Source organism: Lepisosteus platostomus, chromosome 12 (genome assembly GCF_059453375.1).
Source record: "Lepisosteus platostomus isolate fLepPlt1 chromosome 12, fLepPlt1.hap1, whole genome shotgun sequence".
Classification (NCBI taxonomy): Eukaryota; Metazoa; Chordata; class Actinopteri; order Semionotiformes; family Lepisosteidae; genus Lepisosteus; species Lepisosteus platostomus.
The window spans coordinates 21,040,443-21,063,480 of record NC_142622.1 but is presented as its reverse complement, the minus strand read 5'-3'; the positions used below and the strand labels follow the sequence as shown (position 1 = coordinate 21,063,480).

General features: G+C 37.9%; 1 protein-coding gene across 5 annotated transcripts in view; it reads left to right on the top strand.

The window, feature by feature from the left end:
* The first annotated feature begins 10,258 nt into the window (after window positions 1–10,258).
* The window catches only part of tsnare1 (T-SNARE Domain Containing 1), a 244,146-nt gene continuing 231,366 nt past the window's right edge, over window positions 10,259–23,038 (top strand). For all 5 annotated transcript variants that reach the window (XM_088601358.1, XM_088601356.1, XM_088601357.1 and 2 more), the window contains exon 1: window positions 10,259–10,358. The gene's annotated coding sequence lies outside the window, so the exon portion shown is untranslated. The remainder of the gene's footprint in view (window positions 10,359–23,038) is intronic.

The following is a 23,038-nucleotide window of genomic DNA, read 5'->3' as shown; positions in this document are numbered from 1 at the left end:
GAAGAAGAATTTGGTCATGTTATTTAGTTTTGCTGAAAACTGGATGATTTATTGCCATATAACATATTTGTACTTTTAAGTCAAGCAAATTATTGGCAAATGCAAAACCTTGGTACAATACGTTTATTAGTTGGTTGTAGTTAAATGACTAGTTGTGGTTATTGGAGCAGACATTTTGGCTTTAGTCCTTATTGAATAATGTATACAGTATAAATGAATTGCCTCTTATCTTTTATGCTGCAATTATCATTCTTCACTTTATTTGCCTTTTTACTGCCTGATCAAAAACAAGAAGATAAATTATTTCTGATATTTAGTATAAAAACATTGTCTGCATGCACAAAAAAGAAGTTTGGCACTAAATTTTAAATTCTAATTGAGTTATTTTTCTTTCTGGTCCTCACTGTAACCAAAATTAATGATTTTATTCCATTCATGAGCCTTTTTCTGCCTTGTTCAAAGTAAAGTTATTCTTCTTACTTTAAGTCTAGCACCAGTTCACTAAAAATGTAAATCTTTCATGATATACCAAATTAGAGCATACCTTTTTTTCATTATCTGCTTTGAGAAAATATCCTTTTTATGAAGTTATCTATATTGTACGTAATTACACAAATTACAAAGAACTGAAACAGCATGTGGAAGGCAGCTCAGTTCATAAAGTCATTTTGATTATTCTTCTGCAGTTTAATCCACCCAAGTAATCTCAGTTTATTATGAAACTATTAAAGGCAGCACTGAGGTTTAAAGTTATAGCTAGCCTTATGGTTTCTAAAGCACTGTATGTAACCGTCTCAATCAGCTAATTAATGTAAAGACTAATACATTTGTTTTTTAAGATTACTATAAATATATGTTTAATGTGTTAAAGATGCAATGATATCTGTTAAGTCTCCAGTTACTGCTTGTGCTTAATGATAGGGGGAATTGTGATTGTTTTTGTGAGTGAAACAAATCTGAGTAAGTCCGATTTGATTATTCATTTCATTTTAGAGTAGAGCTGATTTGTTTCTGTTTTCTTAGCTTTGTTTGGTTCAGCATGGTAAATGCTTCATACATAACAAGGTCTCCATTTTTGTTTATATGACACAGAAGCCTACATTAAACTTTTCATTTACCAATATGGTCCAAAATTATAGTACATCCAAGCTTAGGTTTAGCTGCATCAGATATACTGTATATATATCCAAAATAGAGTCTTGGGTTTGGTTGGGTGTCCTGGAGGAAATAATCTAGGATATGCAAGGTGATTGAGGTGAGGCTTAAGAAACCAAAGCAATGTGTATTAACAAACCTGAAGTCCTGTGCTTGACCTCTCAAAGACAATCCCTGGACCTCTGATGTATGATTTTATCTGACACATGTGGGCCAGTAAAACCTTAAATGTTTTGAAAAGCCTTTTCCAGCTGTTTTCATTCTGTGCCAGTCCCAAGGGAAAGGCAATGAACGACATTGAAAGCTCTGTGTGACTTTATGACACACAGCAATACTGATTGCTTCATCCATCTATTCATCTATCTAAGCATTTTATCCAATACAGGGTCACAGGGTCCCAGAAGCCTATCTTGGAAAGCAATGGGACCAAGGCAGGATATACCCTGGATGGAATGCCAGTCCATCACATGACACACAGAGAAATAAACATGCACACATTTACTCCGGGGCCAATTTTCCCAGAAGCCAATCAACTTACTAATATCTATCTGGAAGGAAATTGGAGCACCCAGGGGGAAAACATACAAGCTCCATGCAGACAGAGACCCAAAAATTAAGCCCAGGGCCCCAGATATGAGTGAAAAATCAATGCTAACCAACTGCCACGTTGTGACACCCCTAGTGAGTGCTTATTCTTTATTTAAACATCATACAAAGTAAAGTTATCTTGAAAACAAAACAGTACTTCCATGTTTTTTTCTGAAGAAACACATAGATTTTAAAGTGGCAGTACCGGCAAATGGTGTTAAAAATAAACAGTTTTTATCAGTGAAGTGTGTGCTATTCTCATCAGTTCTTTTAAGCAAGTGTAAGAGCCAATAGACACTGCGTCATCAACAATGCAAACGGAAACTGAGACTTAGACCCACTAAATGGCTTTTCCAATAGTGTATAATTTCCATTGGATAAAAAGGGACAATTACCTTGGCAACACACTTTTTTCATCCACACAGTTTATATTAATAATGAAGTAAAATAGGAACTTTTGAAAATAGCCTTTTTCGTGTACAGTTGTAAAAACACCTCCCCTGCATTTAGTAAAACCAGGATAGGATAAGAAGTGATTTTTAGAAAATGCCAAGAAAGCCAAGAAAAAATTGTGAAACTGGGATTTATGTCTCATAAGGCACTCCTAAATTGGTAATATGGCAAGTTGCTTTGCTGCCTCTCAGTTCTTGGGTCCTTGGTTTGATTGCGTTCTGATTCAAAATCTATGTGAAGTTTACATTTGGTTTGCTTTTCCCACCCCCTGACAGAATGCTTAATTAGGGATTAATTGGTGTTTCTAGAATGTTTGTGTGACCTCCAGTATGATGCAGTGGCATTCAGTCAAATGTATGCCATTATGTACCCTGGGGTGGCTCCAGGTTGCACCAACTCCATCCAGGAATGAGCAGCTTTCTTTTAATGGATAGTTGGATACTAGGTATGCATACAGTACATACTGTATTCAGTATGAATTCATCCATCCATTCATTCATCCATCCATTTTCTAACAGCTTTATCCAATAGGGATGTGCGGGACCCAAAGCCTATCTTAACAAGCAATAGGCATTAGGCAGGATACACAGTGGACTTCCAGTCCACTGTAGGGAAGACAGACACAAGCATGCTCACACTCACACCAGGGCCATTTTTCAGAAGCTGATTAATTACCAATCCATCTTAGGACTATGGGAAGAAGCCAGAGCACTTGGAGGTTACCCAAGCAAACACGAGCAGAACATACAGTACAAATTCCACGCTTGAACCCAGGGCCCCTGTGCTGGAAGGCAGTAATGCTAACCACTGCACCAAGATGCCGTCCATATACACAATGTATGAATCAAATATTATATTTCAAGGTTCGGCTAAAGGCTAAGACTAGCTTTTTAACACTTGTACTGAAAAAAATAAAAAAAATAAAAAATAAAAAAGTAATGAAGACTAGTCTGTTTTTGAATTTGTGGTTGTGCAACAGTAAATGAACTTCATGCAAACATTCAAAACTACATGGAGTGTTTTCTGAATTTTTTCAATTTACTCATGTATGCATACATACTGTATATTATTAATGCAATAAAGTATTGCATTTTATCTGGTTAGCATCTACAGTTGCAATTGCAAACAGTTTCTCTATTCTATGTTAACAATCTGCATAATGTTCTATAAAAAATAAAAGGCATAACACAGATAGAATTATGGCACAGGCATAAAAAGACATGAAATGGCACCCAGGAGCAATGTTCCAATTCAATCAAGTTACTTTCTCAGTATTCAGGAAGTCCTACAGTATGAGTACTACTGTTACTATCAGATCACAATGTTAACAAATCAATGAACATCCAAATAAAGTATACGGCATGTAGCAAGATTTAGAAGCATATCAATGACAATCTATCCTGATGTGAATCAATTTTTTGATATTTTGCTTAGCTGAAATGTCATGATCATAAGACCCTCCTCTTAAGGACACTCCAGCTCTTTCTTGTTTGTCTTTGATTTTTTGCACCCATCTCCAGTTCCAGCCCCCTTCCTACAAAAGCCTGACGCTCCTACCAATCTGGGCTCAGCTCTGGAAAATAATAATAATAATAATAATAATAATAATAATAATAATAATTGCTTACACTTATATAGTGCTTTTCTGGACACTCCACTTAAAGCGCTTTACAGGTAATGAGGACCCCTCCACCACCACCAAGGTGCAGCATCCACCTGGATGATGCGACGGCAGCCAAAGTGCGCCAGAACGCTCACCACACACCAGCTATCAGTGGGGAGGAGAGCAGAGTAATGAAACCAATTCATAGATGGGGATAATTAGGAGGTCATGATTGGTAAGGGCCAATGGGAAATTTGGCCAGGACGCCGGGGTTACACCCCTACTCTTTTCGAGAAACGCCCTGGGATTTTTAATGACCACAGAGAGTCAGGACCTCGGTTTTACGTCTCATACGAAGGACGGCACCTGTTTACAGTATAGTGTCCCCGTCACTATACTGGGGCATTAGGACCCACATGGACCGCAGGGTGAGCACCCCCTGCTGGCCCCACTAACACCTCTTCCAGCAGCAACCTTAGTTTTTCCCAGGAGGTCTCCCATCCAGGTACTGACCAGGCTCACACCTCCTTAGCTTCAGTGGGCTGCTAGTTGTGAGTTGCAGGGTGAAATGGCTGCTGGCAAAATGGACGCCCGCATACCAGCGAGTCCAGGAGAGGCTCGACGACATAGGCTTCACAATGGCATCCTGACCATCTGGGCCTGGCCCCGTTACCCCTTTTTATTTCTCCGACCTTTCGCCGGATCCCGCTCCAGCTTTTAACTTTCTCTTGTCTCTGTCATGGATGGACCACCTGGCTCTGGACATTTGCATTCCCTGGATTTTCCTACAGACTCCCTTTGGACTTGTTTGCCTTGGACCACACCCCTCCCGAGCACCAGGGCACCGTCAACATGCCCCCTCTGTTCTTCTTCCAGCCCTGATCTTAGTCTTTTTTTCCCCATGTTTGTTGCACACCCTTCCAGATCTTATCGTCTGCATAGGGTCCTGAAAAACGCTTTTTGATAAAATCTAACAGCAATAAGACTGCTGCTGCTGGATAACTAGTATTAATATTATGGTACATTAATGATAAAGGGATGCTGTCAGTTAACATCAGAGCTACAGCATTAATCTCGTGGTACTGTAACTGCTGTAGACAGTACATTAGGGAGTTTTAAAAAAATGATCCAAATAAAATTTGGTTGGAGAAAGAAGAAAGATTGAAATTCTTTAATTGCACTTTGCTAGTTTTGGAGATCATGATTGATTGGGTTGAATCTTTATTCAAAACCAATGTAACTTCTACAGACTTAATTGAAAATTCCATAAACCAGAGGTATTGTAATGCTGTAGTCTGAGAATGCCTGTGGCAAATATGTTAAAATTCCTTTGTCTCTTGATGGGAGTGATGGGGACAGGTTGGTATTGGTTTGTATGTGAAGAATTGCAACTCTAAATATATTAAATTTCAATTATATTAATTTGATCTCTTTACTGTAGAATCATGAAAAAAATCTTAAATTGTTAGGGTAGTTGCAATGACAAATAAAAGGAATCCAATATATTCACTGAACCTGCATGATCTAAAGGTTTTGTCCAGATTCTTTATATTAATAAATATAATTTTATAAATATATATTTTAAATATTTATAAATATGGCTATATGGACAATACACAATTTAACCTGATTGCATTACGCACAATGGATTCACCTTGCTTGAGAAAAAGTCTGATCTGTCTCTTACAAATAATTAAACTCATACTGTACAGCACGACCTACACTTGTTCCCCTCAAAGGGTGAAAGGAAAACATTGCAGTCAGCAATTGGTAATATTTTACAGCTTGTTAAAACTTTTTTTAGAGCAGTGATATGCTCTGTTCAAGTTTTCAATATATTAATTGTCTCCCTATCACCTAATGCTTAATTTTACAGACAATATAATAGTTTTTATCATGACAAATCACTCACCAGTAAGAGAACTCGTGTGTGCAGCACTATTGCGCATTATTGAAAGCATAATTATCCTTCAGATTTCATTACTTTGAGTTTATTATGTTTTCACACCAGCTGATGCCTCTGCAATCAGTTAAACAGAATCAAAGTACCTCTCCCAAAGAGACAATGGGACTCTCAGTCCCTTTAAATTGGGTTTATGCTACTGGTACATAAAGAAAAAATAAAATCGGATTAGATTATCCAAAACATGCAAAATTAGGTTCTGACAGCATAAGGGATATATAAAATCATATACCTTGCTACAGTATACTGTATCTACACTATTTTGTGATGTGAACGCATGCATATTCAATTTATAGATTGTCAAATACCAATCACATTTGAGTCTTAATCTAATTTATCTCTAATTAAACTTTTTTATCTTACATTCTTAAGCTTAATTTAAAGTAGAGGGGATATTTTCCTGTGCAACACACTTAATCATTTAAATTTGGCTTAAATAAATCAGTAGGATGACATTGTAATTTATTGCAGTTTTCGACACATCAACTCAGTGGTGTGTAACTGTTTTCCCTTATGCCATTTTAGCTGTTTCCAGCAATTTTAGCATTTGAATTTTATCTTGAAACTTTTTAAATATTCAAATATTTTAAAAGGCTGCCATAAAGGCAGAACGCATTTGATTGTTTTTTATGTACAGTAAATTCTCAGTTTAATGGACTAAGAGGGGGAAAAGGGTATTCATCATCGAAGAATGTCCATTGAATCACAAATGACATTTTTTCAGCCCCCAAAACACTCTATTACTTGAAAAATATACAGTATATGCTATATGTCACGATTGTAGCCCCCCTCCCCACCCTTAAGGGCGCTCCGGCTCTTTACTTCTTTTGTACACCTGCCTCCTATCCAGCCCACCTCAAATGCCAGACGCTCACTCTGTTCCGGGCTCTGCATTGGTTCCTGTACCAAGCAAGTCCGGGATCTGGAGCATCTGGTCCCATTCCCCCTTTTTCCACTCGACCCTCCACTGGATCCCGCTCTAGTTTTTAATCCTGTTTGTCTTTGTCTCGGATGGACCGCCCGGCTTTGGACTTTTGCCTTGTCATGGATTTCCCATTGGACTCTGTTTTGGATTGTTTGCCCCGGACTCACCCCCCAGAATTCCTGCGCACCATGGACACGCCCCCCGTTTTAATTCCTGACTCCTGCATGCCTTTTCCCCCATGTTTTCTTCACTCACCCGGATTGTGTCGTCTGAATAGGGTCTGGAAAGAATTTTTTTGTTACACTATATTTATGCTTTGTGGATCTATTGACTTATTTGTGTACAAGTGCATGCAATATGGTCAATAAAAATTGTTACTGTACCTATCATAAATATATAAGCTCTTTATTTAAGAGTACAAAATTTGCTAACACATGCAAAACACAAACAACACATGTCATTAACAGTTGACTTATCCCTTTAGGGCATCATTGATATTCATAGATTCATTAAACATATACTGTATAGTATTTATTTTTACCTTGTTTTATTATTTGGGCAAACATAACATTCATAAGGTATTCTTAGTTTTGCAAAAAAAGTCTGGTTTTGAATATTTTGTCTGTTAAATTTGAAGTCTTTAAAAAGGAAGGCCGTTAAAATGAAGGTTTACTGTATTGTAATTGCCTTTACTGGGGGTTTGTTATTTCAGACGTTGGAGAGTTCATAGTACTTTTTCTTTGCATGTAAAAAATGTGTGTAAATCAAAGTGATTGTGTCCTACTTACCTCTACGTTGGTGTAAACTCTAAATTGGGAATATAAAAATTAGTAGAGAATTATTTAAGAGAAGACATTGCCTTTTGAAAGGAACAAAGCAAAGAGATTGGCACTGCAAAGATAAAATAACTTACCATGGCACAAACTCAAAGTAAAAAAGAAACCTGTTGTGCATCAAATAGTGAGGTTCACAGAGGTGTTCAGGTAACATGCTCTCTGCATTGTATTCTAGACACCATGCAATACATTTTCATCCCTATTACCATTACAATAGCAACTGTAAATCATTCAATATCTTTGAAGAATTTATACAGAGTTTAAACGCATTGTTTTATTATACATGTTTTTCCTTTTAAAACCTGTTGCATGCATTAAAATAAATATATAATTATTTGTATGCATCCCTTGCCAAGAATTTACATGTGGTCCATGTGGTATCCATTAATGTCCACTCGCTTACATGGGTGTCATTACATTATTGGTCTTACTGTAACATCACAAAATGTTTTCAAAGAATTCTAAGAAATCCATTGTGTTGTATGTATCTATGTTTCCAGCCCTAAAAATGATAACCAGAAGACATTTACATAATTTGCCAAAAGCCTTTCAATCACTACTACATTTCAGCAAATCCTCTTTATTAAGAATTTCACAAGTTACTGCTGAGCGAGATGAAGACATTTTGTATAATATAAATGCTCTATCAAGATGTCTTGCATGTGTTTCATACCTTGGTTGTCAGCCTGTCAAGACCTGTGATTTTGCAGGAAAAGTGACACTGAGTTGTGCAGACAGACTGATACACAGTCAGCAGATGGTGGTATCAATAATTTATTGCTGACCTATTTCATGTCTTGTCGCTAATTTATGTAATTAAATTTCCCCAGCCCGATAGAAATTTGACATGGGACTTAAAGTGTCTAAACACTATACAGAAACTCACAGTTTGTCATGTACGGTATGTGTAGCAATATGAATGACTCTTTTAGTAAGTGTAGCTGTACAGTATTTAGGACATCAACAGTATTAACTACGCCCACAGTAGCACCAGGAACACAAGTAACTTTTCATACTGTTAGAGTGTTTTGAGATCACTTTGTCATGTCCACTCGTGTACTGCTACTACATACAGTACTGTATCTATTTTTAATAGTTTGCTACATGTTAAGTCTCATGGAGGATATGTTTCCATAGCTCAACATACAGTGCATGCATGCATTTCATTTGATAATCAGGAAGGGTGAGGCTGTAAAAGATGTTTTCCCTCAAGCCCCTATTCTGTTTCAACAGTAATAAAGCCCTTGCTTATACTTTACTGACTTACACTAGGGAGCACAGGACTTAGTGAAACCAAATATAATTTAACTGAACTCCATTTATTAATTTGCGGAATTCACATACTTCAAATTATAAAGTAGTCAAAGCAAAAATTAAACTAAACAACTTTTGTTGCATGCAGAAATACATTTTAGGAAGCTGGGAACAACAGTTCTCATAATTTAATCTTACAGTACAACCTCATACAAAGCCTCAGTCTCTGTAAAGGTTATTATATCTGGGGGAAATGGGTTTTTATTGTAAGGAAGATACTGAGATTTATTTAACTGCAATGTTTGACTCTGAGTCAGCTTTCTTTGGTTTTATCACTACCAGCAGAGTGTAGAAGCAGCGGAAAGTTTTTGACTTAAAATTAATCCTACATATTGGCTTCTGCAACCTATTATACACACTCTGTACCCCTTAATTCTCATCAAGGATCTAGGAGCTGCCGACACTGATTTGATTGAAATCCAGTAATGTTTGCCTTATGAAATGGGTTTATTTTTGTGAAAATTGTGAGATACTTCAATTTTAAAAATTCGAGGTATATCAATGTTAATTGTTAATTTATCTGTTGAATGCTTTTATCCAATATATCTTATATTACACATACTGTAACAAATGGATTTACATCTATACCCATGTAAGCAGTGCACTGCATTTTAGTGTGGAAAACTACAGTAAGTAAAGTCCTTTGCTCAAGCAATGTCCCATATGGAGTTTGAACCTACAGTATTACCAATATCCTTTAAGGGGTGATTCTGACAGAGGGTTGCTCAGTCATAACCCCGCAGATGGCAGCTTTGCACAATGTGATTGTCAGTTAAGCACATACACCAAATGTCTGAACCTGCAGTTCCCTTCAGATTGAGCTGGCTTGCTATTGCAATAACACATCAATCTGGGTCCCTAGTCACTACTTCACACTACTGTCTATGTTATAAAAATTGCTTTCTGCCACTCTCAGTCCAATGCAAAAAACATGTTTTGTTTTACAACAGTTTTTTATATTCTGCTTTAAGGATGTACATTTATTAAATGTCACCTCAGATCTCCCCATGCAAGTAAAGTGTGTAAGTCTTTCTGTTCTTCAGCAATTTCCTAAATAGTTTTTCATGCTGCTTGCATGTTTTTTCTCCTGTTTGAAAAGAAACAGTACCTCTTAAAAAGAAATGTATTCTAAAACATTAGAAATTGCATTTATGTAAAAAAAAAACTTTATTGATTAAGGTTCTACAAATAGAAAAAGATGACTTTATTACTGCACGTCTGCTATCAGTACAGATGAAATCATGTAGTGTATGAAATAAAGACATTTGTAACATTACATTGGATGTCAGAAAGCTACAGTTTTTGTCCTTGTTTTAGCTGATGAAGAAGAAAAAATGATCTTCCCTTGAATTGAGCGTGCCTTTGGAAACTACATCTCCCAGAATCCCAAAGAAAATCATATGACCATTGTAAGGCAGCAGGTGGAATTGGTCATGTGACACTGTTAGCCTGCCTGTTTCTGTAATCTGTTGCTGCTGATCCGATTGCTAGACACACTGCTGTATCATCCTGCTGTGGAAGGTAATGTGTGAAAAATCCTTTTTTTTTTCCTCATGCATTTATTTAATGCCTACTGCTGAGCTGTTTTTTAAGAGATGGGGAAGGTAGAGGGGGTAGATCAGGGAGTCCTGTTTTCCCCTTGTGTATGAGCTGCAGCAGCATCAGTCTCATGAGCACTGGAAGAGTGTGAACTCTGAGTGAAAACAAGGCAAGGAGAATATTCAGTATCATCGGCTTCCAAGGCCTGTTTTCCCTGGTAGCAAGGCTGGTGAGAAGCATGTAGCAAAATGCATATAAATCAGAACAAGGTATTCACAGGGCAGCCATTATTCTGGTCCATCTTGCATGTGGCCTTCGACTGCTGCACATGCAGCCAATCACGAGTGACTTACGCTAGGTGGGGATGCTCTGCATGACCATATCTTCAGACACATAACCTGCATATAAACACTCGTGTAATCTATTTTAAGCACAATAATTATCAACCTGAAAGTGAGATTAAATGCAAATGCATACTTCATGCACATGAGTGCATGCCCACAAAAGCTTTAACATGATTTTAGGGATTAACTGAGCTATCTAGATGTCAGTCTTTTCTTTCTCACATGTACTGTATTTCTTGGTCACGTAAAAACAGTGTATGTGGGTGTTCAAATGATGAGTCATATCACACGCAACCCACCTTTATGGCGCAAGCAAAAAGGCAACTCTCCATCTGCTGCCCATATTTGGACTAGCAGGAAGTCCATTCTTAGTGGCCAGGGATGTTCAGTTAGTGCGTAAATGAGACAGATGGTCTCCTTATTTTTCAGTTTTCCTAATTGATATTGGGAACTTGCTATTTAAAGGATAAATTCTATTTATTACTTCTTTTAATTGTAATAATCACACTCACTGTTGGTGCCAGTCGGAGCCCCATCTTTCAGCAATGTGAAGGCTGATTACGCAAATAGTTTGGGACAGGGGAGTATTGCACCAAACATATATTGATATAGTTGATATAGTTATATTTTCAGCTGGTACACTGATGGATGCAGAATTGTCTGGTCTGGGCTTTCACTCTATTGGTGTAGGATGTTTCTATAAGCCAAGAGAGAAAGTATATGGTTGCTCTTCTGTGGACTGATCCTAGAGAGGCAATATATTTCTGTTACATGGCAAACAAAATTGTGCATAATACTACGAATGAGATGATCCTGGTATATAGCACCATTTGACCACAGCCTTGATTTAAATTATTTTAACATTCTGTTTGCCTTTTATTACTTACATACCATCAAGAAACAGCTTCGGTCTGGATTTTTTAAATGCTTCTGAAAAAATGTAGTAGCCATTCATCTAGGCCAAGGGTAGTCTACCTTGGTACTTCCATTCAAGTGGGAAGCTTTATTTTAGCTAATCCTCAGCTATCGTTGTGATCTTCAGCACCTGGGTCAATTATGTTATTCGGGGTTGATTCAGTTATTCATTTATTAGAGGTCCAGTGATAGCACGGAATAAACGTTGCCTACTCTTGATGAAAATAACATTCAAAATAGTGAAATATACTTGTGGATGGAGTTCAATGGGAAATATAATTTATTAGATTACAGTATATGGAGAAAGTGGGAGCGGTACTGTGCTGATGGCTTCACTTTCTAGGCTGATATCTGTATGGAGTTTGTATGTTTTCCCATGTTCTCATGGGTTTTCTCCATGTGCCCAAGTTTCCTGCCACCGTCCAAAGACATACCAGGGAAAACTGGCTCTGGTGTGAGTGTGTGCATGTTGTGTTTGTCTGCCCTGTGATGGACTGGTGTCCCATCCAGGGTGTATCCTGCCTTGCACCTATTGTTGGCCGGGAGAGGCTCCGGCTCCCCCATGACCCTATATTGGATAAAGTGGTTAGAAAATGGATGGAACAAATGTAATTTTTAACCTGGCTGACTAATTTACTAATATGATTTCACTTAAATACTGACTACTTCATTAAATACTGTATTTTAACAACCATCCATTATCAGAAAACTGCTTATTTCTGGTAAGGGTAACAGCTGCATTTTAAACATAGAGATGTAAAATGTACTCTGACCACCTTGATTCATTTAAAAAAAATAAAATCAATTATAAAAGCTTATTAAAACAAAATTTTAACATTTTACAGAATACTTCAATATAAGTACATTTTGATATTTTGAGCATTCTGAGATATTCTGTTTTTTTTTTTCATTTGAAACTCAGTTTCTCCTTGAATGCACTATAAAGCAGGCTCCTGTATCTTTTAATCCAATGTGGCAACAAACAACCTTTTTTACAGATTCTTGTTCTTTTTCCAGTATTGAAGAACTCTATTAATTAATAAAAACTCACATAGTGTTTCAATAAGCAAAGTGTATTTGGAAAACTTATTGGAGTGCACATTAAGATCACATTAATTAATGCTGAAGATTTTAAGCAGAGAAGAAGACCTCTCAAACTTATTTTCGTATTTTCTCATCTAAAATAAGCAAATGATTAGTATCAGGGATGCAGTATAATTGATTGCAGCTGGTTATTAACCTCTGGGATCAGTGTGCCCAATGTAGAGCACAATAAGGACAACACTTAATCAGTCCCTAATTGCAGGCTGTAATGAAATTAGTTCCTGGTTCTGCTCTGCAACTTTATTTGTAACAGACGTATTGACAAGGGCACTGTATCAGAGATGGTGTTGGCATGGCATTAGTTTGACTTGTTTTAGTAGAGTGGTGTAGAAAGGAAACCAGACACATTTTATAACCTCACCATACTAAGAAGGCTAGTAATTAAATATAATGCATCTGTGCATTGAACATATTCGTAATATTTACTTATACTGTACCTAAAACATCTCTTTTTTTATTTTTTAATAAAGTGGGCAGGTAGTGAATCATGAAGATTTGATTCTTCATGATAGAATCTAGCTTTTATTTGTGCTGAATTATCTGCTTTATTTTTTCTTTTTACGAGCCAATTGCAGATTGAACTAAAATATATTATTGATAAATATTTTACTTTCATGATTTGTTAATACTGTTTGAATTGAATAAAAAAATGCTACTGTTGCTGAATTGTATTTCTCAATTGCATCTAGAATGTCCAATAAAACATTAATTTCAGTCCACACAGATCCCTGGGTGGTCTGGTCATGCTCAGGGAATGCCACAGTTAAATTTGGGAGATATCAACCAACCTTGAACTGGCCCGGAACCCAATGGAGCTGTACTTTGTTACATTCTCTAAGTACAATACAATTTTTTTAGACCTTTTCACATAGGGAGAGTGCGGCAGTTTAAGTAGTTTCTTTAAATAAAAGGACATTGTGCCCTTGTATTCATTTGACATTGGTGCACTGTCAGCTTATGAATAATTGACATAAAAACATCTATTGTGTTATAATGTAAAGGTTACTACTTAGGATGCTCATCTAGAAGAAGTCAGTGCGAAGTTCCCTTTTTGCAGGGTCACATTCAACTGTACCTTAAAAATAAGTAGTTCCATAAATGTGTTGTTACCCCATTTCAATTAAAAATGAGTTCTAGTCTTACAGTAGGTAAACTGTCCTTAATAAGAATATGGCTATTTTTATTTTTAACAATAAGGTTAGACAGAGCTATATTATAGAAATAACTACATTTAATAATTACATTTAGGTTTAAAATATTCTCTAAAATGGCTCTAAAAATGTGAACATTGAATCCTTGTTACAATTCAGATGATCCGTCTGCTAAAATATTAAAACAGCATTCAAAGGTCCTAAAGACTAAGTGTTTATGTCTTTTATGTCTCCTTTTGATCTCTTAAAATGTTGGTGGATGTTAAACCTGTGACAAATATGATGTGCATAAAGTCTCCACAAACCTTTTGCTTCTTAGGTTTTAAGTAAATTACATTGCACTCCCATCTCAGCTTTTTCTGGCATCTTCCTCTCTGAGAAGACAGTTGACATGGCACTGCTACAATTCTTAGGCAAAATAGGAAAACTGCAATTGCACAGTGAAATCTAAATTTCTACCTAAGGGGAAAGATACATTTTGAAAAGGGAAAGTCTGATCTGATAAATAATTGGAGCCATTCCCAGCTAACAGGTAGCTCTGTCAATCTACATACCAGCACCATAATTCTGCTGCACTCAATGAAATATTGTAAAATTCTCCATTTAAAAGATATTACTAGGAAGAAAATCATTCCTCAGACTCTCCACCTTTGCAAACAGCTATAGTAGAATCACCTGTGTAGTTTTATATATGATGAATCAGCGAGGTCTGTTTGGTCTAGTGATAACTGAATGTTGTTTATAGCCAGGCCTGTTCTGTTTATAAAGTGTGGAGCACTGATGCAGGTAATAGAAACATACTTCGGTCTCCATGAAGTAACCAGATCATCCATCCATTTTCTAACCACTTTATTTAATACAGGATCATGCGGAATCCAGGGCCTATCCCCTAAGCAAAGACAGCAAGGTAGGATACACCCTGGACGGGACTCAAGTCCATCACAGGGTAGACAGACACACAGACATGCACACACTCACACAAGGGCCACTTTTCCCGGAAGCCAATTAACCTACTGTCTGGACTGTGGGAAACCAGACCACCTGAGGAAACACAATTGAACATACAGTATAAACACCACACAGATAACAACCCCAGGAACTGAATCCAGGGCCTCAGCTCTGCCAGACAACAAAGCCCTTGATAGGCCCATGACTTTGTCTTTGGTAAAGTGGTTAGAAAATAGATAGATGGATTTATTAGATACTTTTTCTTTTGAGAGTACATAAGGTTTTTAAATTCTCTCATCACAAAAATACATGCAGGCTAGTGGCTAAGGAAGAGTAGCAGCACACTAAACTGTCAGGATTGCTTGTCAGTGACATTATGGAGTGCTGCTGACTGAGATGACACTTCATACCTTACTTTATACAGATTACGAAGATGCATTAAATTCAGAAATCCATATGAAAAATAGAAAAAGGGTGGATTTATACAAACCATCTTAAGATCAACTTCATTTTTAAAGAAAATTAGAGTGTATTAACAATGTAAAGGAAAACAAATAATTGGTCCTAGAAATACCTGATTTTCTGAAAATGTGGAGAAGCTGATGGTTGGCAGATTAAAATGTCAGCTGTGATGTAGTGCAGACTAAGCTTGTACCCTACCCTTTTCTCCACAGACAGATACCTATCAGTCAGTGCGATCAAAATAGACAGGTTATTTATACTCCTAACTTGACTGATATACTCTGTGGTGTATCTGACATTTTTTGCACTATTTGGTCTCCCCTTTGTATGTGTAGGGATGATTGTGAGAGTTTTAAACAAAAGAGCTATGTCCTTCACATAACTAATAATACAGATTGTGTGTATCCACATTGGATTAAAAAAAATTGGAACTGCATCAAAGCTATATCAATGCATTACATGGACATTTTAAATAAAGCAGATTAATCAAGTCGTACTTATTTAATGGATTAACAAAGTCACCAAAGTCTAAAGTTAGCTGGTTTAGGAAAACAGGAAATGTAAATTAAAATTCAATATGACTAATAACAGGACTGACAATGTGAGGTACTTTTTTACACAAAGATTCTGAATGTATGGACAAAAAGATAAAAAATAATGCTGTTGGAAAGAAAATGTTTTGTGCATCCAGAGTGACTAGGCGAGATCAGAAAGAGGTTTAATGGAACTGACCTTGTATTCTGAAGTTCTTATCTTCAATTAAAGTGTGAAATGCAAGGTCCACAGGGGTGCTGGGTTTAATTCTGGATCCGGGGTGCTATCTGTATGGAGTTTACATGTTCATTCCTCTAGATGCTCCAGTTTCCTTCCACAGTCCAAGGACATACTGATAGGTTAATGGATGTTTGGGAAAGCTGGCCCTGGTGTGAGTGTGTGCATGTCTGTGCTTGTGTGCACTCTGTGATGGACTGCTGTCTTACCCAGGATGTTTCCCTGCCTTGCACCTTGTCACAGACGTCGGAAGGGACGAACCGTAGAATGGCAGGAGAGCGAAAAGACCCTATGCGTAGCGGCGAGACGGGGTTTAGCCCTGGCTCAGCTGTTCGGGGAATACCGTATAGAAACCTACTGTATGCCCTCAGGTAGCGGACGTGGGGCGACCTGGTGCTAGGCGGGTCTCGGGACATCCGACCGTCAATGCTGAGCAAAGGCAGACTGAAAGACCCGGAAATATATAGCCCCAGAGAGAGAAACACCGGAAGGACAGCAAAGTACTGAAAATGAGAGACAGCACATAGAAGGAGCGCCCTCTAGCTGCAGAGGGCGTGACACACCTGTTGCTTGCCGGGATAGGCTCTGGCTCCCCCGCACCCCAGAGATGGTTGTAATATAATTTCTCATAAACCTGCGAAGTGCTGTGAGCACCCACATTCCAAATCCCAACAGAGAAATCATCACTTTATCGTGTTCAATAATCAGGATGCATTTTACTCTTTCTGGAACAGTGCCTATTTTCACTCACTGCTACAAATGGCCCTTTGCTTGCTGTAACCCAAGTGATGTTTGCGGTTGTGGGAAACCTAGGTCTTGGAGGCAATGGCCGGAGGGTGAACCATATGTAGGAAAAGGAAAAGCAGAAGGCTGCAGCTTGGACATTCCGTCGCCCATCTGTTCCACTCTTCAGCAGGGGCCAGAACCCCCTGGAACTGCAGAGGAAGGAGCACACTTTGCTCCCTGATGAGTTTCTGGGAGCGTAAGCCATTGTACTGTAGGATTTCACAGTCCACTTTTGAAGAGCAGGAAGACCATATTTTCCAGTATCAGAAGGGTGATCAATTTTTACATTTTCTTTTAATGCATGGCATCAGTCAGGATAAGACTGCAGCTAATTAGTTGTAATTATAATGCTAATTAGTTGTAGTTGTAATTAGTTGAGTGTTTTAGCTCAGTTACGTTTGGCCATACTTCGATTTCATTTATATTGTTGTTGTAGGTAAGAACTGAACTGCTAAATGCTACTGTTTTAGAGATATTTCTTCTTTTTGTCATCGGGTACAGGTTTGAGTAGGTTTTTCCTTTATTGAGGCTTAATATAACTAGATTTCTAGGGATCTACAGTGACCATAGGTTATCATAAGTAAACAATTGCTGATGCGTATTTGCTGACTACTTATTTCACCCTGTCCAGAACATTGAGTGATATACTAGATATACTAGATATATATTCACTAGTAATCACACTTAAAGAGCAAGAAATAATTTGCAGACATTTTTATAATGTGGAAAGTTGCTTAACTGCAGAGCCTGCATAACTCCAAATGCTTAGGATCAAAACCATTCTTGAAAGCATTTGGATATTGTGGCACTGTGGGTACTATAATGAATTTTCAGCTAGAAAGTTCCAGAAAAAATGAAAATATAATTAATACCTGCGGTTTTAATCAATGCTTTTGTGTAAATGCCTAAAGCGAACTGTTGCATCCTACTAAAATACAGCACCTCCTCTTTAAATGACTAGTTTATGTGTGAGAATGTTTTCTGACCTTTGTTTATGTAATTGCATCCTTTGAGACTGCTGCAGCATTCAGCTGGCAAAGACAGAGTGTGAAGAAGCAGGAGATACTATAAGGATTTGATGAGAAGAGTAATGGAGGCAGAAATAGGTATTTTAATACTGTATTTAGAACAATGGTGAACTTGTTACCATTCCCACGAGAGAGCAATTTTAAAATGAGAATTGATCAGACAATACAGACTTACATGCAATTACAGGCTATTTGCAAGATGGCCTTCAATATGCACTTACAAAACACAATCATTCCAGGTTACTTTTAGTGACATTAAAGTTGTTAAGATGAAAATCTTTTGGCTTTCCTTTCAGAATGTTAACATATTCAGCTAGTGATTTGTAACAATGTGTTTTTGTTCCAATTATTATGAAATCTCCAGCTGTGCATTGATCTATAAAATGGGTCTTAATCAGGAGTAAGATGTTACTTTTTTCCCCTTCTGTGTCTTGTTGTTTTCAGTCAGGTATTGAAAAGATATGTAAAGGACAGTGATATTAGAATGCACCTGAATATGTAATGTTTTGCTTTGACCTATGATGGTGGTGTGTAATAATTCAAAGCTTCCCCATAAAGACATGCACTGTCTATTTTCATATGCATATACTGCACATCTTTCCAAACACCATGTGTCTTCTCATTTATTATTGACAATGCAACTTCTCTTAAACCAAAGGGAAGATGAAGAACTTTAGTCCTTTCAAGCACATGAAAATACAGAGGACCTTGCCTTACACAAACTGAAGGTCGCAGATTCAATCTGTATTCACCCCATTGTGTCACCTAACTCTTTAAAATGTTATTGATACGCACCTGGCTTGCTCCTTGGAGGCAAAAATAAATCTGCTTCATTATAGAGCATGGCAATAAAGTCACATGGCCAATTTACTGCTGCCACATGTGAAGACATGTCCACAGCAAGACAATGAGTCCTTGGTATTAGATTTGGGGAAGGGATCCCAGGAAGGACAGGAGCCAACCCTTGAAGAAGCTGTACACAACAGCCCCAGTCCTTCAAGAAATAATCCACACTCCTCTCAACAAATTATGAATGTTTCCGATTGCTATATACTGTAATCATCAGAAAATACTATCACACTACTGGCCAACACTATTTTTTACTGCAAATGGAAAGTCAGTACACATCCCAAGATCTGAAGACATTTTCGGAAATGAAAAAAATCTGTGCATTGAAAGAGTTTTCTGAACATCCTATGGTCATGGTGACTAAAAGAATCAACACAGATTAATAAATTAACAAAGCAATATTTGGTTCACTTGAGTTACTGGGCTTTTGTATATTATTATATTTTATTTACCAAAAGATTTATACTTCCATTATTAGATTTTCCTTATATATTTAATTTTGAGAACAGCTTGAAAATGGCATGTCTGTCACAGACTTTACAGGTTTAGTCTCTGTGAGCTGGGTCTCTGCAATCTCTCTTGTTCCTGCACAGTACTCTGTCTGTTCTCTAAAGTAACTCCCTTTCAGTTTGCCTTTAGAACTAAGTAAACAGTTTTTTTCAGTAAGTGCAATCAACCCATGAGAGTTAAGAGTCCAACTACATGTTTGTAAGTGTCTTTGGTATCGATCATCACTCTTAAGCAACTTTTAAATCAGAGCTCAATGAACTGGGAGAGAGATTGCGATGAGAACAGCTGGCTCCAGCAGAGCTAATCATACCCACTGTGTGATTTCACTAGAGAGGAAGTTGAATTCAATTTGTGAAGCATTATTTGTACAACCTTCCAGATAAAAAAATAAATTAAAAAATGTCCTTATTTGTTGATTTAAATAGGAATTCTGGTGCAAAACAAAAAACAACTACTCTAAACTGCTTCTCTAAACATATGAGGTCATTGTATAATAATGGTATTTTCCGAAATATCTACAGTACATAATGCTACACTGCCAATCTCATAACTCAGTCTTATCAGTGCAGCCTCCCAAACCAGAAGAGATATCCTATTAAAAATACCACTAGGATAAGCAATTGGACAGATGTTTTCTGACTCATTATTAAAATAAAGTGGTGTGTTAGTTTTTATACTGAAAGACCCTGGGAAACATCATATTAGACCATTTTCTTCTGATCTTAATGAGCAAGCTATCAAGGAGCCGAGGTTTGGTGTGTATCTGGTTTGGGGATCTGAGGGTTCTTTGCAGTTGATATTGTTGAAAAATCATATTAGACCACTGCATAATATATATTTACATATACTGTATAATTTGGGGTCCTCAGCCCACAGTAGTTAATACAGTATACATACAATTAGGTAAGATCAATTGATAAATATAACATTGGTAACTACTGTAAGTTAGACAATAATTATTAGTGGGTGCTCAAAGGTATTCTAAATATGTTTTTATCATACTTTACATCAGTACAAATTGAGCACACTAGTTATTTTTGCTCCCTTTCTGTTTTGATTTATGGACTCTACCTGGTGTTCATTCCTTTTACTTGTTTATGAAAAGGAGGGGGTGCTGGTGAAGATGGAATTGTGAGTTCAAACCTTTTGGTAAAAATGCCAAAATGTATAATTTTAAACACTACATATATTTTTAGATGCTTATGGTGGTGGGGTGTTATTGACAAATTTAAAGCTATATTCACAGCTCACACAAATTGAAAGTAACGTTTCAAAGATTTTTAATATCGATAAACATGGATACCTTACTGAGATGTAAACCATGTACAGTTTAAGACCGGAGTAGCAAACAAATAGCCTCTCAAATTAAGAAGGATTTTTGATATTAAAATAGAGTGTTCCCATCAGGAGACAGTACTTCTGGATTGGCAGACTGAGGTGGTAGTCCCCATTTTTAAAAAGGGGGACCAGAGGGTGTCTTCCAGATACACCCATTGGGAAATAGAGAGGGATCACACTCATCTTGAAAGAGGGAAAGCCTATGCCAGGGTGCTGGAAAGGAGACTCTGCCCGGTAGCTGAGCTTTGAGTACAGGAGGAACGTTGCAAATACTCTCCTGGCCGTGGGATAGTAGATCAACTCTTTGTCATTACATAGATATTTGAGGGGCCATGGGAGCTTGCCACCATTATGTGCAGTACATATGTTTTGTGGACCGTGTACACCAGGGTGTTTTGTGAGAGATGAAGTAGGAGCATAGGGTGCTGAAGCTGCTGGTGCATGCCATCTAGTCCCTGTATTTACAGAGCGAGAGTTGAGTCTATATTCTCTGTGTTAAGTCAAGCCCGTTCAAGGTAGGCATTGCACTCCACGAAGAGTGCATCTTGTCTCCTTTCCAATTTCTGATCTTAACAAACAAGATAACAAGGTGGAGCCGAGGTTTGGAGTGTATCTGGTTTGGGGGTCTGAGTGCTGCATCTCTGTTGTTTGCAGATTAAATTGTTGTCTTCAACTCATCCGACTGTGATCTCTGGCGCACACTGGAGAGGTTCACCGCTGAATGTGACGCAGCTGGGGTGAGAGTCAGAACCTTCAAATCTGAGGTTATGGTTCTCTCCCAGGAAAGTGTGACTATTTCTATCCATGTGGGAGGGGAACAACTGCCCCAGGTGGAGTAGTTTAATTATCTTAGTGTTTTGTGCACTGGTACGTGTAATGCGGATCATGAGGCTTAACAGTGTATTGGTACAGAAGCTGCAGTACTGTGGATGGTGTACTGAACTGTGGTAGTGAAGCAAGAGATGAGTTTTCAGCTGAAGCTCTTGTTTTTCTGGCCAATCTATGTACTCACTTATAGTCAGTGTCTTTGGGTAGTGACTGAAAGAATGAGATTGGATGTTCAAGGAGCAGAAACAAGGTTTCTCCATAGGTTTGCAAGGCTTACCCTCTGTGACAGGGTGAGGAGTTCAGCAGTCTGAGTGGACCTTGGAGTAAAGTTGCTGCTCCTCAGGATCAAGACTAGCCAGGTGAGGTATTTTGTGTATCTGGTTGGGATACCCCCCGGGCGCCTTCTGCTGGAGGTGTGCCAGGCACAACCCACTTGGAAGCGACACTGGGCAGACTGAAGACATGCTGAAGGGATTTCTTGGCTGGCCTGGGAACACCTGGGAGTCCCTCAGGACACACTGGATACTGTTGCCAGGGAAAATCAAAGGCTGGTTTACTCTGCTGAGCCTGTTGCCACTGCAACGTTCACCAAGAGTACGCAGTTAAGAAATGATGATGGTTATGATACTTGTCAGAGTGCTCGAGAGAATGAAATTCTATGTGAGGGAAAGGACCTGTTACATTCAGGGAGTAGGCTCTGCTTATATTTTTATATGAACAGCTAATAGGAAAAGAGACTTGAGCTATGTCTAGATTCTCCTTAGGCAATGTAAGGAGAAGGTAAATGTGATGTTGAATGTTCTCATTAGTGACAGATTGAGCTGGTTGACGGGACTGTGAGACTCTGTGAGTTAGGGATAGTTCAGAAACTACAGTTTTGGTCTGTACTAAGGAGTGTCACAAGTGGTGGGCAGGTGCCATTGGATAAATTGTTTGTAAGGCATAATGTGGGTGAAAGTACGCTGCAGAGGAACAGAGAACAGAGTGAGCCAGCTATAACCTGGGTTGACAGGTGGCACTGGGACTTGATGGAGTTGGGCTTTGCTTTACAGCATAGTAATGTACTTTCCTCTCTTAAGTGAGAGAGAGGAGTGTAATTGACACAGGTTGCAGTTTATCCTGAAAGCTCCCTGTGTTTTAACATCAGCAGATAGATAGGCAGTCTAAGAGATAACCACAGACTGACTGCTGTTATGGAAGGGACACAAGTTCTAATTACAGAGCAGTGTTCCTGACCAAACCAGATCAGCCAGAAGAATTAGTGTTAGGACAAATTAGTGGGTACTGAAGATTTGGAACTTGGTGAAGTGTGATAGTTGTAAATATTGACAACTGGGCATTTAGGGTTACATTGAATTTAATGATCCAGGGTCTCTTGAGTTAAAGGAATTATTTTATTGAATGTTGCAAATGTGAGATGTGGAGTTAATTGAGTTGAATACTTCAATGCTTACAAGAGTTAAGCACAAGAGCTTATGAATAGAGGTACTGTAAATGATTACAAAGATGACAGTTCAATCTTCCCCAAGGGGAGACAAACGTCTTAGATCTAGGAAATGTGGAAAGTGTTTTAAAGACAAGGACAGACCCCTTAAAATTAATAAAAAACTAATGACTCCTAGAAAGTA